We start from the raw sequence: 11,528 nt of genomic DNA on the forward strand, positions 1-11,528 counted from the left end.
TTTTAGAATTTTTAGAATTTTTTACATTTAGAATTTTTCAGATATTATATATGTACATATTGTATTTTACTTATTTTTAGACGTTGGTGTGATATCCGTATGGACTTTTTTACCGACGTATTAAAATGTAGATGTAGATATATAGATGATACTAGAGATAGTTGACACTACAGCTGCCCCAGCTGTTTATCGTTTTCAGCGCATCCCTTGCTACAGTCAATTCTTTCGCTTGATATTTCGGCTCTTCTATTTGTTACACTGGTTGAAAATCAGTTTGCTGTTTGGGACGCTTTTGCGATAATTCAGTTATGAAGAAAACACTCGCTAGCGGCTCGTGTGTTATGCTGACAGAATATTGCATGGTTCCTGGCATTCTTTTCAAGATGGGACGAGGATGTGCGATTTGAAACAAACTTTCAGGATGAGCTGTTGAAGCCAAGCAAATTAAACAAAACAAAGCGAAATTATGCGAAAAATTCCGAAAAATAAATGATCACCTAAATTTAATTACAAGAACGCGACCGCGACATCTCGGCATCGTTTTGTCGTGTTTTGCTAAAATATAGGTCTTTGGTGTTCTATCTCCCCAAAGCAGTTTATACTTGATAATAATGGAAACTGACGAAATGAACCTTGCACGAGACGTTGCGACCAACTAGTTAACATTTTTAACTCACAACGTAAGCCGCATTCGCTTTGATTAAAATCGTTTCCAAACCGGCCAAAATAGACACCGAAACGCAGGTAAATGGTAACATTTTATTTAATGATTATGTATTACTTAAACAGCATTTGGGTTAAAACAAGTAAAAATTCTATTGAAAACTATTAAGTGTCTGTTCTTATCAACAAACATGTCTTGGGCATTTCGCTTGTTGACTAGTTGTCTCGTTGTATTCTTTTCTATTTCCTTTTTATGTGCACGTAAAAGTTTCAACGAACTTAAAGTTGTTCCTCGGTGTTTACGTGTTTAAAATGATTGATTGATTGATCACTCGATTGCTTGATTGATTGATAGGAAAGGATGAACTAAGCTTAATTGCAACCAAATGTGTCTCCCGGGCGTTATCATTTTAATTACAAGCAAACGAGATTAACTTTGAAATGCCTAAATGCCCTTGCTAAAATCCGTGACACAGTTCCGTTGATTGTTATTTATCATATTTTGCGTTGCTGTTGTTGTTACTGATAAAATGTACATCATGCATGTGATCAATTTTGCATTATACTCTATAGTCCCGGGTCTAGTTCATACTTTTCATTACTCCACGCTTCATTTTGGGGCACCTCAATTAACCGGTCAGCCTCTATTAAGCAGTCAGCTGGCCATTACCCGGGAGTCAAGGCTTAATAAGTATTGAAATTTAAAAATATATAAAAATGATTATTTAAGACATTAAATAATAAAGTTTTATGGTTTACTAAGAAGTCAAAATCTTACTTCTTAGTAAATAATAAAGATGGTAAATTTTAAGCTCGGTAATAAATAATAAAGATGAGATGTTCAACATGACTCCAGCATGGGACAAAGAAAACTTCTGAGTCCCCAACGGGAATCGAACCCATAGCCTCCCAGATACCGGTTGGGAGCTCTAACCAACTGGGCTAGGAGAGACTAGTGAGCTGGGCCATTTACTAGGTTGATAATTTATGTGACACACGTCCTGCTGATCCTAGCAGTATGCAGGACGCGTATCACATATCAACCTAGTAAATGTCCCCAGCTCACAACGAGTCTCTCGTCGCTCAGTTGGTTAGAGCCCCAACCGGTATCTGGGAGGCCATGGGTTCGATTCCCGTCGGGGACTCAGAATTTTTCTTTGTCCCATGCTCGTGTCATATTGAACATCTCATCTTTATCTTACTACTTATGTAGTCGTCTAAAAATGTTGAGGCAGACCATAATAATTTAATTAGAATAAAAATTCCCTCAAGTCCGGTCTCAATTCGTTGAGAAAAACAAAGAACACATTCAATGACTGGCAAAACGTTTTTAAGCCGTTCTTAAGTCAAGTGAAAGAAAATTATTATTCCATCAGCGACAAGATCAGTGTCATCTAGTCAAGAGTTGTCTTTCCTCAATACACTGCTCCACTTCCTTGTGACCAAACAATTTAGCACATCCAGCCGGGGTAAACCCTTCCTTGTTGACTGCATGCAAATCTGCTCCATTATCCAGCAACAGGCGAACTACTTCCATGTGGCCAGAGCCTGCAGACACGTGCAGCGGTGTGTTTCCACTAACATCAAGCGCATTGACATCACTGCCTGCATCAACTAACACCCGCACGATTTCTGTCTTGCCAAGTGCAGCTGCTGTGTGAAGAGCAATGCTGCCTTCAGAATCTCTTGTCTTCACACTCGCTCCGTGTTCAAGAAACAGACGAACCATCTCCACATCACTGAAGGCCGACGCCAGATGGAGAGGAGTGCTTCCTTCATTGTCTCTAGCCTCCACATCTGCTCCTCTTTCAACGAGTATTTGAGCAGTGGGTTTCTGATCAAAAACGGCGCAGATGTGAAGTGGAGTGCAGCCTTTTGCGTCTCTAGCCTCCAGTTTGCTGTAAATAAACCATTATGTGGATCATTAAAAAAACAGAAAGGTAAAAATTACAACTAAAGCTTAAAGGTTTTATTTCTATCTTTAACCGGCTCCAGGTTACTCCTTGCACTTGTTAAACTTTGCGCGATTCACTCTCAGGCAAAGGGGTTGCTTTATTGGGGCTTCCTTGACCACGTTAAATATTAAAAGCAACACCTGGTAAAAAAGTAATGTCTTACCTTCCTTGATCAATTAAAACCAAAACAGCTTCCGTGCCTCCAGAACAACAGCCCACGTGCAGAGGAGTACTGCCTTTATAATCTGCAGCTTCAGGATCACTACCATGCTTCAACAGAGCTTTTATCAGTAATCTGTCATTTAATTTAGCGTGCACAGCAAGATGAAGAGGAGTACAACCCAACTCATCGACAGCATTGACTTGTGCTCCATGCAGAATGAGTTTTTCTGCAGTACTACGAGCACCAGAACAACAAGCCATATGCAGGCATGTTCTTCCTTGTATATCAGTAGCATGGACATCACTCCCATTTTCAATGAGCAGGCTGGCCATTCTTCACACCTGTCTTCTTGAAATGGCTATGTGAAGAGGCGTGTTTCCATTCTTATCTCGGCAATGGACATTTGCTCCTGCCTTCAACAGAAGCCTTTCAGCAAAGCTTGAGAAAGCAGTAAAAAACACAGCTTTTTGGTGAAGAGGAGTAAAACCATCTACATTCACTGCATTAACATCTCCGCCTTTCTTTATTATCAGTTTCAAAAGACTAGGCAGTAGTAATAGCAAAATGAAGTGCTGTGTTGCCATCTTTGTCTGCTACTTGCACGTTGCTTCCATGTTTCAATAAAATCTTCGCTCCTTCCTTCTTGTTTGTAGCAAGACTTACTAGAAATGGCGTCTGTCCTCTGTTATTAACAGCAGACAAGTCTGCTCCTCTATCAATAAGGCGTTGTATCATCTCCGGAGTTCCTCGTGCAGCTGCTCGGTGAAGAGGTGTTTCTCCATTCTTGTCCCTTGCCTCAAGGTCCAATCCGTGGTTTAGCAGATTGTCCAACGTAGCTACGCTTTGAGATACTGCAGCAAAGTGAAGAGTGGTTCGACCAGTCACCACATCGACAGCGTGCCTGTCACCTCCATTCTCAAGATATGCTTCGAGAAGGCTCCATTCCCTGCTCCAAGAAGAACATTGGCTTAATGCTCCAAGGATTGTACGTTCACTAAGATCTTTTGCGTTTACATCGCTTCCATGAAGGATAAGAAATTCGATCAACTCTCTGCATCCGCTTCTCACTGCCAGATACAGGACAGTTCTTCCTTTGCAGTCAACAGTTCTCACATCGCTCCCATTTTGTAACAAAACATTGGCAACATCAAATTGTCCTCTTGCAGCAGCAAAGTGCAAAGGAAGCCAGCCCATTTTGTCAACTAAATGAACATCTGCACCATGTTGAATCAACAACTCAACGGAACTCCTGTTGCCTCTGTAAGCAGCTGCATGGAGAGGGGTGCGATTTTCTCTATCCAAGGCCCCCACTTTCGCACCTTGCTGAAGGAGGCACTCAATGCAAGCTGTGTTTCCAGCCGATGCTGCAAAATGTAAAGGCGTCTCTTTGTTGACGTCTGGTAAATTAACATCAGCTCCACATTGTAAAAGGAGCTCGCAGCATTCCCTTGTGGCATACTGTAAATAATGAAGCGGAGATTTGCCAGTCTCGTTAGTGACGTTCACAAGGCTTCCATGATCCAACAGTGTTTTGACAACAGTGATTCTATCAGTGTCTGTGTCTCCATGGTGAAAACTTTCTACAGCAAGCATAAGTGGGGTACTGCCTGTCGTGTCCTTTGCATGAACACTGCCTCCATGTTTTAATAACAATTGGACCATTGACAAGTTGCCATTAGCTGCTGCTTCAGCAAGAGGTGTCCGGCCTGATGCGTTTATGACTTCCAGCTCAACACCATGTTCCAACAACACCTGGGCTGCGTGGACACTATTTGAAGTTACAGCTATATGTAAGGGGGTCATCTTTTCCGTAGTTTTGATCTTAGCATCAGCACCGTACTGAAGTAACATCTTAACAAGTTTACCATTGTTGTTCTGGGCAGCATGGTGAAGGGGAGAGTAAGAATTATAGACATCCGTAACGTTTGTTTCACAACCGTGTTCAAGGAGAAGCTCAGCAACTTTATCGAAATTCATGGAACAAGCTATCTGAAGAGGCGTTTCACGTCTGTCATTCTTGATGTTAATATCAGCACCAAATGTGAGGAGGAGCTTGGCGATTTCCATCACACAAGGGCTTCTTGCGCCCTGTAGAATACAAGAGAGAGGTGTGTCGCCTGAGATATTTCTTTCATTCACATCCACACCCTTCTCTAGAAGAAGCCGAATCGAATCGTAGTCTTTGCGATAAGCTGCTGACGTTAGCAAACTTTCGCCATGCTTTAATTTGTCAAAATTAAACTCCTTCTCATTGGAAAGTAGTTGAAGAACATCGTGGGAACAATTTCTGGCAGCCAGCTCTGCTAAAGAACTATTTTCACTATCTAAGTGCGAAGTGTCAGCCCCTCGTTCTATCAGAAGTTTAGCAACCTCAGATTGACCCGCTTCCAAGGCGTAATACAATGGGGACTTTGGTTGTCCGCTATTGAACATTGTATATACATCTTCGTCTTCCTCGCTGTCTTCACCGTCACTATCCTTGCGAGAAACACAATTGTCTTCCAAACTGGTTATTTTTGAGGCAGTCCTGCCATTGACGTCAGCTCCTTGGTCTAAGAGAAAAGCGACCGTATCACAATGTCCGGCCCTAGCCGCTTGCATCAGTGGTGTTTCGCCATATCTGCTGACTCTGTCAATGTCCTCTGATAAACCTCTGTCTAGAAGAAGTTGCAAAACCTCTGTCAGTCCATTAGCGGCAGCTGCTTCGAACAAATTGTCATGAGCAAAAGAACCGGTCCTGTTTGATAGCTGCAAATCGCATTCTTTTTCAATCAAAACCTTACATGCAGCAGCATGACCTTCACGAATGGCAAAGAACAAAGCAGACCAACCACACTTGTCTCGTGAGTTAATATCAGCACCTTGATTTAAAAGATAGTTGATTGTGTCAGATTGGCCCTTCTCAGCAGCGGCGTGTAACGGTGTTCTAGCATAGGAGTTCCTTGCATGAATGTCAGCCCCTTGCTCAACAAGATACTGGACTAGCTCCAGACGAGTGGCCAAATGCAGAACTGTATCCCCATCAGATGTCTTCGTTAACACATTCCCATTTTTTTCAAGAATAAATTTGATTACATCTGTTTGGTCTCCTTCAGCGGCATAATGTAAAGGCAACCGACCTTCTTCATCTCCTTCACTTAAATTTCCACCATTCGTTAGCAACAAATGAATAATTTGCAAGTGGCCTTTTTGCGCAGCTAACATCAGTGGACTTACACCGTAATAATTGACTTTATTTGCATCGGCACCGTGCTCAAGAAGAAGACGTACAGCCTCTGTGTGACCGTTTTCAGCAGCCAGAGACAATGCTGACTCTTGGTCGTGATTGGCTTTTGAAACATTAGCTCCAAGTTCTATTAAGCGAAGCATATTTCTAATTTTGCCACTCTCTGCAGCATGATGCAGTGCAGTGTTTCCCTCAGCATCTTGCATCTCTAAAGACGCTCCTCGTTCAGTAAGAAACTCTACAACGTCTTCTTCATTAAACCTGGCTGCCAACATCAGAGGTGTCTCTCTACCCCCATATGGGTCGGGCGACCGAGAATCAACATACTCTCCACAATCAAGTAACCTACGAAGATGCTCAACTTGACCCTTTTTTGCAGCCAAATGTAGAAGGGACTGAGATTGGAAATGCTTTGTGACTTTTTCGACATATCCACTTATCTGCTTATGCTCTTCGGAGCCTTGTTTTCGCAAGACAGTGTCAATTGATTTTCCAGCGAAGTTGGGTGCGTTGTGGCCGATCTTCAAACTAAAAGCTATGGCACTGTCGAGTTTGTCTGGACTATAGTTCAAGATTGCGCTGACAGTCTCGACGTCTCCTTCAATGCAGGCTGACTGTAGACAGCTCAGGCCACTTTCTTTGTCAGGTGTTGTCAATAAATTGAAAGCCAAACTCTTTAAGGGCAACTGGAAAATATAAAATTAAAATCTCTTAAAAAGGGCATCCGTAGCAGCGCTATGCATAAATTAAGAAATCGTTTCTTTTCACGTCCTTAAGTATGCGACTCCCGATAACTCGAACCTTCAAGGGAAATTGAAAATGGTTCAAATTATCGGGAGTTCGAGTTATTGAGAGTTGAAAACAAATGACCGGAAATAAGGAAAAAACGGTGTTTACTGATTTTCAATTCATACAATGCTAACAAGTGTACATTTTAAACAAATTTAATTAGAGTATAGAGAAGCCAAAAGAATCAAAGGCCCTTTGGGCTGTCTCGTGTCACTCTCTTTTCAATATGTGTAATTTGCGATTTCAATCTTAAACCACGAGGTATAGCCTCGTTTTGGTGCTAAGCTTGTTTTCGTTCTATAAATTCATAAAATGATTGTTCGCTTATAATTCTTTTTGATGTATTGATGTCTTGTTTCTTTTTTTTGTAAAGTTCTCAGGCTCAAAGGCTAGTTTTCTACCAGGTAGTTTTGTTTCGTCTTAAAGTCAACTTGACAGTTTCAATTCGCTAAGGGTGCAGAGGATTATAAAGAAGGGGCATTCCAAATTACCTTATTCTTACTAATTTTCGCGCGTACTTAATTTCGCGAAATTTCGAGAGCCGAATTTCGCGAGTATTAATTTTCGCGATTGCAAAAAAAAATTAAGGCAAAAGTGTATTAAATTTTGCGATTTTGTCAGTGTTTTATGGCTCAGTCGTCAAAGACTAAGAAACTACTAGACATATACAAAGATCTGGTTCAATGTAACTATAAGGAGTCTCGGCAAACGGAAACTTTGGTGACTGTACTAAAGAGGTTTTGGCCGATTTACAAATTGAAGAAAACAATAATCAGATGAAGGGTGCTAGTCGAAAACAAGACGGAAATGTATTTTCCAGGATAAATAGCTGCAGTTTCAAACATTTAAAATTTTTACTGTTTTGATATAATATGTTATTAATTTTTGCGTGCTTAAATTTCGCGCAACGTTTTTTTCGCGCGTATTAAATTTCGCGATTATTTTGAAATCGCGAAAATTAGTACTCGCGAAAATAAGTAAGGATAAGGTAGGAAGAATGTGGTATATATATATGCTGAAAAGTTAACAGATCAATGTAAGACATTGACTTTGATCAGTAGTAAAGAATATTCTGGTCTCGAATTGTCACTATTCGTTATCGTCGCTATTCAGGACTATTCGTCACTATTCGCAACTCTTCGTTAGTATTTGAAACTATTTGTCATTATTTGGTACTATTCGTCACTATCCAACTACTATTCGATACTATTGGCCATTATTCACGACTTATCACATACTATTCGCGACTATTCGGGAGCATCGTACTATTCGCGACTATTCGCTATTCGGTTTTTCCAGACATCTATTTAGATCAAGCCGCCATTCAACACAGGAGAGGGGACTGCTCAGAAGCTTTTAAGCCCGAGAAGCGTGTACTCGACCTCAGACTGAGGCTGTTTGGGGCAGGGGTTACACAACATTCACTAGGCGACTACATCTCCGTTCTTGAGCCCAAGAAGCATATCAGACGGAAACTGTTTGGTGAAGAACATTCAGAGACTGCTGACAGTTATCTTTCAGTGGGGGCTACACAACATCCAGTTGGGGACTACAACTCCGCTCCCGAGTCCGAGAAGGGTGCACTTGAAATAAGACGGAAACTGTTTGGTGAGCATCCATTGACCACTAACAACAACCATGAAGTGAGGGTTACACAACATTCACTAGGAGACTACACCTCTTCTCTCTACGTCACCTTACGCCGACCGTTTTGTGCTGTTTTCGATTTCTTTTGCGATTCATTGCCCGCTTTTAACGATCAAAGAACAATATTAGAAAATAGAGTACTGTCGAACCCCTATTAAGCGGCCACCCATTAAGCGGCCACCTCCTGTTTAGCGGCCAGTTACTAAAGTCCCGAAACTACTGTCAGTAAAAATAAATACTGTCAATAAAACCCCTCTTAAGCGGCCAACCCTATTAAGCGGCCGCGGCCACCTTTTTGCCGTCCCGATGAGCGTTTTTCTATTGCTTTTGCCCCAATTTAGCGGCCAGTAAGAATGTTATTTACGATGTTTGGTTTTGTTTTCAACAAAAATGAAAGTGACGGCTGATAAAATCATTCAAACACAGGTTTATTGTCGTCTTCATGTGATTCCGTTATTCCTTTTCATGCTATATTGTATTGAAGAAACGTAACCTTTTTATAATGTCTTAATAAGCGGCCAACCCCTATTATATTAAGCGGCCAGTTGCCATTTCCCCGAGGATGGCCGCTTAATAGGGGTTCTACTGTATTTCATACATGTTTTTTGTGACGAAAACGCTGAAAATGGAAATGCCGGTATGTTTGTAACGAACGTTTTACACATACATTCCCAAGGTAAATACAAGGTAAACTCACGCGGGAACACGTTACCGAGGTGTTTGCGGTCACACACTTAACACTTTACCAAGGTCAATCTTTCATACTGTTTTCGGCGCGAAATGCGAAAGTGGATAATTCGAGGGTGCTTGCTAGCATCATCTCGCATTTATTATTCATACTGTTTCAACAGTCCTCTACTGCTTTGTTATGTCAGTGTTTCAGACACCGAAGAATTAGAAAGCGAAGACTCCGTTTATAAATCGAAATACATATAAGACCCATATAAGGGGGGGGGGGGGGGGGGGGTCATATAAGAAAATGCACTATAGATCTTCCTTGACTTATGCCAAATTTCCAAAAAAAGCTTAAACTTATAAATCAGCAAGCCATTTAGCTTTCCATATTTTAAGAAAGACCACGTTTTTGCTGCCTTGAACACGCAAAGGAGTGTAGCTAATTGTCGAGGGTCGAGAGTCGAGCGTAAAATGTCGAGAGTCGAGGGTAACATGTCGAGGGTCGAGGGTAACTTAAAAAAAATATATAAAAGAATATAATAAGAATATAGAAATAACTAATGAAATGAAGACAGAATTTTCTTTCGCCAGTTTTTCTCTTTTTCAGTAAAGCGTTGCGTGACACGCCGGGCCAAATGACGTCCCGCTCCTTGTATTCTTGGCTTTTTAAGAGGTGACTACCAACAGCGCTCTCTGTACTGTCACGCAAACGTGGTATGGGTATAAAAGAATTGATTGATAAACTCTTATCAGTGAAGTTCCCGGAAACATGCACGCTAACTTTCATTTTTCGGTATTCACGCTTATTATTACCATTTAGGACTGTAGAACATTTTCAATTCTCACCAATCAAACAAACTAAATGTAAAACCAACGGAATGAATTTACGTTTGGTGGCAAACTAATGAACAGGAGATGGCATTTCTTTTACATATTATCTCCCGAAATTATCGGAAAGGTATGGCTATAATGAAAAATCTTCAATGATCTTCATTGTAACCAGAACGTAACGTAAAATAAAGCAAATAAGCTGCGAACGTTGCAGGTTTCAAAGAGAACAACACTATAGGCTACTACTGCAGAGTTTATGCGATTTAGTTTTTCGAGAAACGGTCAGTTCCTAACGGTAATCCTTTAAAGTTTTCTTAGGTTGGGTTTGAAAGAATCGGTATCAACCTCCACAAACAAACTGAACGTCTGTAGCACTAGTAGTCAATGGCGTGGCACATTTCGTGTTTTGAGGGGCGTTTCGGGGACGACTCTGACTCGTGTACGTTTTTATTTCAAATTTTATTCAACGTTTTGGACTACAGTACACTGTTTGTTTTGACCTGTAGGGTATTGACAAACATGGTCCGAGTTATCGAGGGTAAAATTATATAGAAAATGGAGTTATTGACAGACAGATTTTTGGACTTCATGACCAAGTCTTGTTCAAGGTTATTAACCCTTTTACCCCTAAGAGTGCCAAATGACACATATGTGTTATACAACATAACTGAAATTAACCACTTCACTGAGATCTGCACAATAACATATAGTTTAGGGGTATACCTACTATATACAGAGAGAAACAACTTTTTTAATATTTCTCTATTTAACGTTTTAACCCATTTATTTCAAAGCTATGACTTTCTTTTTATTTGTTAAAGTGTTTTATGAAACATACTGATCAACACCTTTCAAATGGTTTATCATACATGGCTATGGGCTTTATATTTTTTAATTTATGAAAAAAGACCATTCGCTTTAGGGGGTAAAGGGTTAAAACCCTGGCCCAACGTCCTTGGGACTCTTTTAACAACGGTGTAGTAAAAGTATGTTTTGCTTAATGAAGTACAGGGCTCAAAATAATTTTTGGATACTGACCGGTCATGTTGACTGGCCAAATTAATTTTTGCTCGGTCATGTCTCGTTTTTGACCGGTCAAAATATTGCGTATTTACTTTGAAGCAATAGCCTATTCTGACAAAAATTTCGTCTCGTTACCTAAAACGTTGTTAAAGAGTATAAGCTTAAATGTTTTGATCGCTAAAAGTGTCATTTTATTATGTTCGCCTTTTGAATTTCTTTTCTTCTGTGTTCTACTTTACATAAAAAGTATAAAACAAAATGCTCAGTAGCCGTAATGTTATGTTACTCTGCACAGTTTTACATTAGTTAACGACTTACGGGTGGAGGCGATCTTGGTTGTAAGCACATTCACGTCCTCGACTTTTAGATATCTTTCCTGTATCATGTAATACCAATATCTCAATTCAAGCTAGGGGATTAACAAAATAACCGCCGAGAAAAGATTTCACATTCGTCCACAACGCTTAGAAACCAGGCCTTTCATTAAGGGTGTGCTGGAAGTTTAACATGTCTTCACTGCAAAGTTACAGACTCGTTGTTCATCGAGCTTCCTATA

At 40.5% G+C, this 11,528-nt stretch overlaps 1 pseudogene across 1 annotated transcript in view; it reads right to left on the reverse strand.

Moving 5' to 3' along the window:
• Window positions 1-740: 740 nt before the first annotated feature.
• The window catches only part of LOC144653990 (uncharacterized), a 17,507-nt pseudogene continuing 6,719 nt past the window's right edge, over window positions 741-11,528 (reverse strand). The window contains exons 3-4 of the transcript XR_013570859.1: window positions 2,782-6,704; window positions 741-2,561 (exon numbers count right to left, since the gene is read on the reverse strand). The product of XR_013570859.1 is annotated as an uncharacterized LOC144653990 (transcript). The remainder of the gene's footprint in view (window positions 2,562-2,781; window positions 6,705-11,528) is intronic.

The sequence above is a fragment of the Oculina patagonica genome, chromosome 5, assembly GCF_052425735.1.
Source record: "Oculina patagonica isolate OP01 chromosome 5, crgOcupat, whole genome shotgun sequence".
NCBI classification, from domain to species: Eukaryota; Metazoa; Cnidaria; class Anthozoa; order Scleractinia; family Oculinidae; genus Oculina; species Oculina patagonica.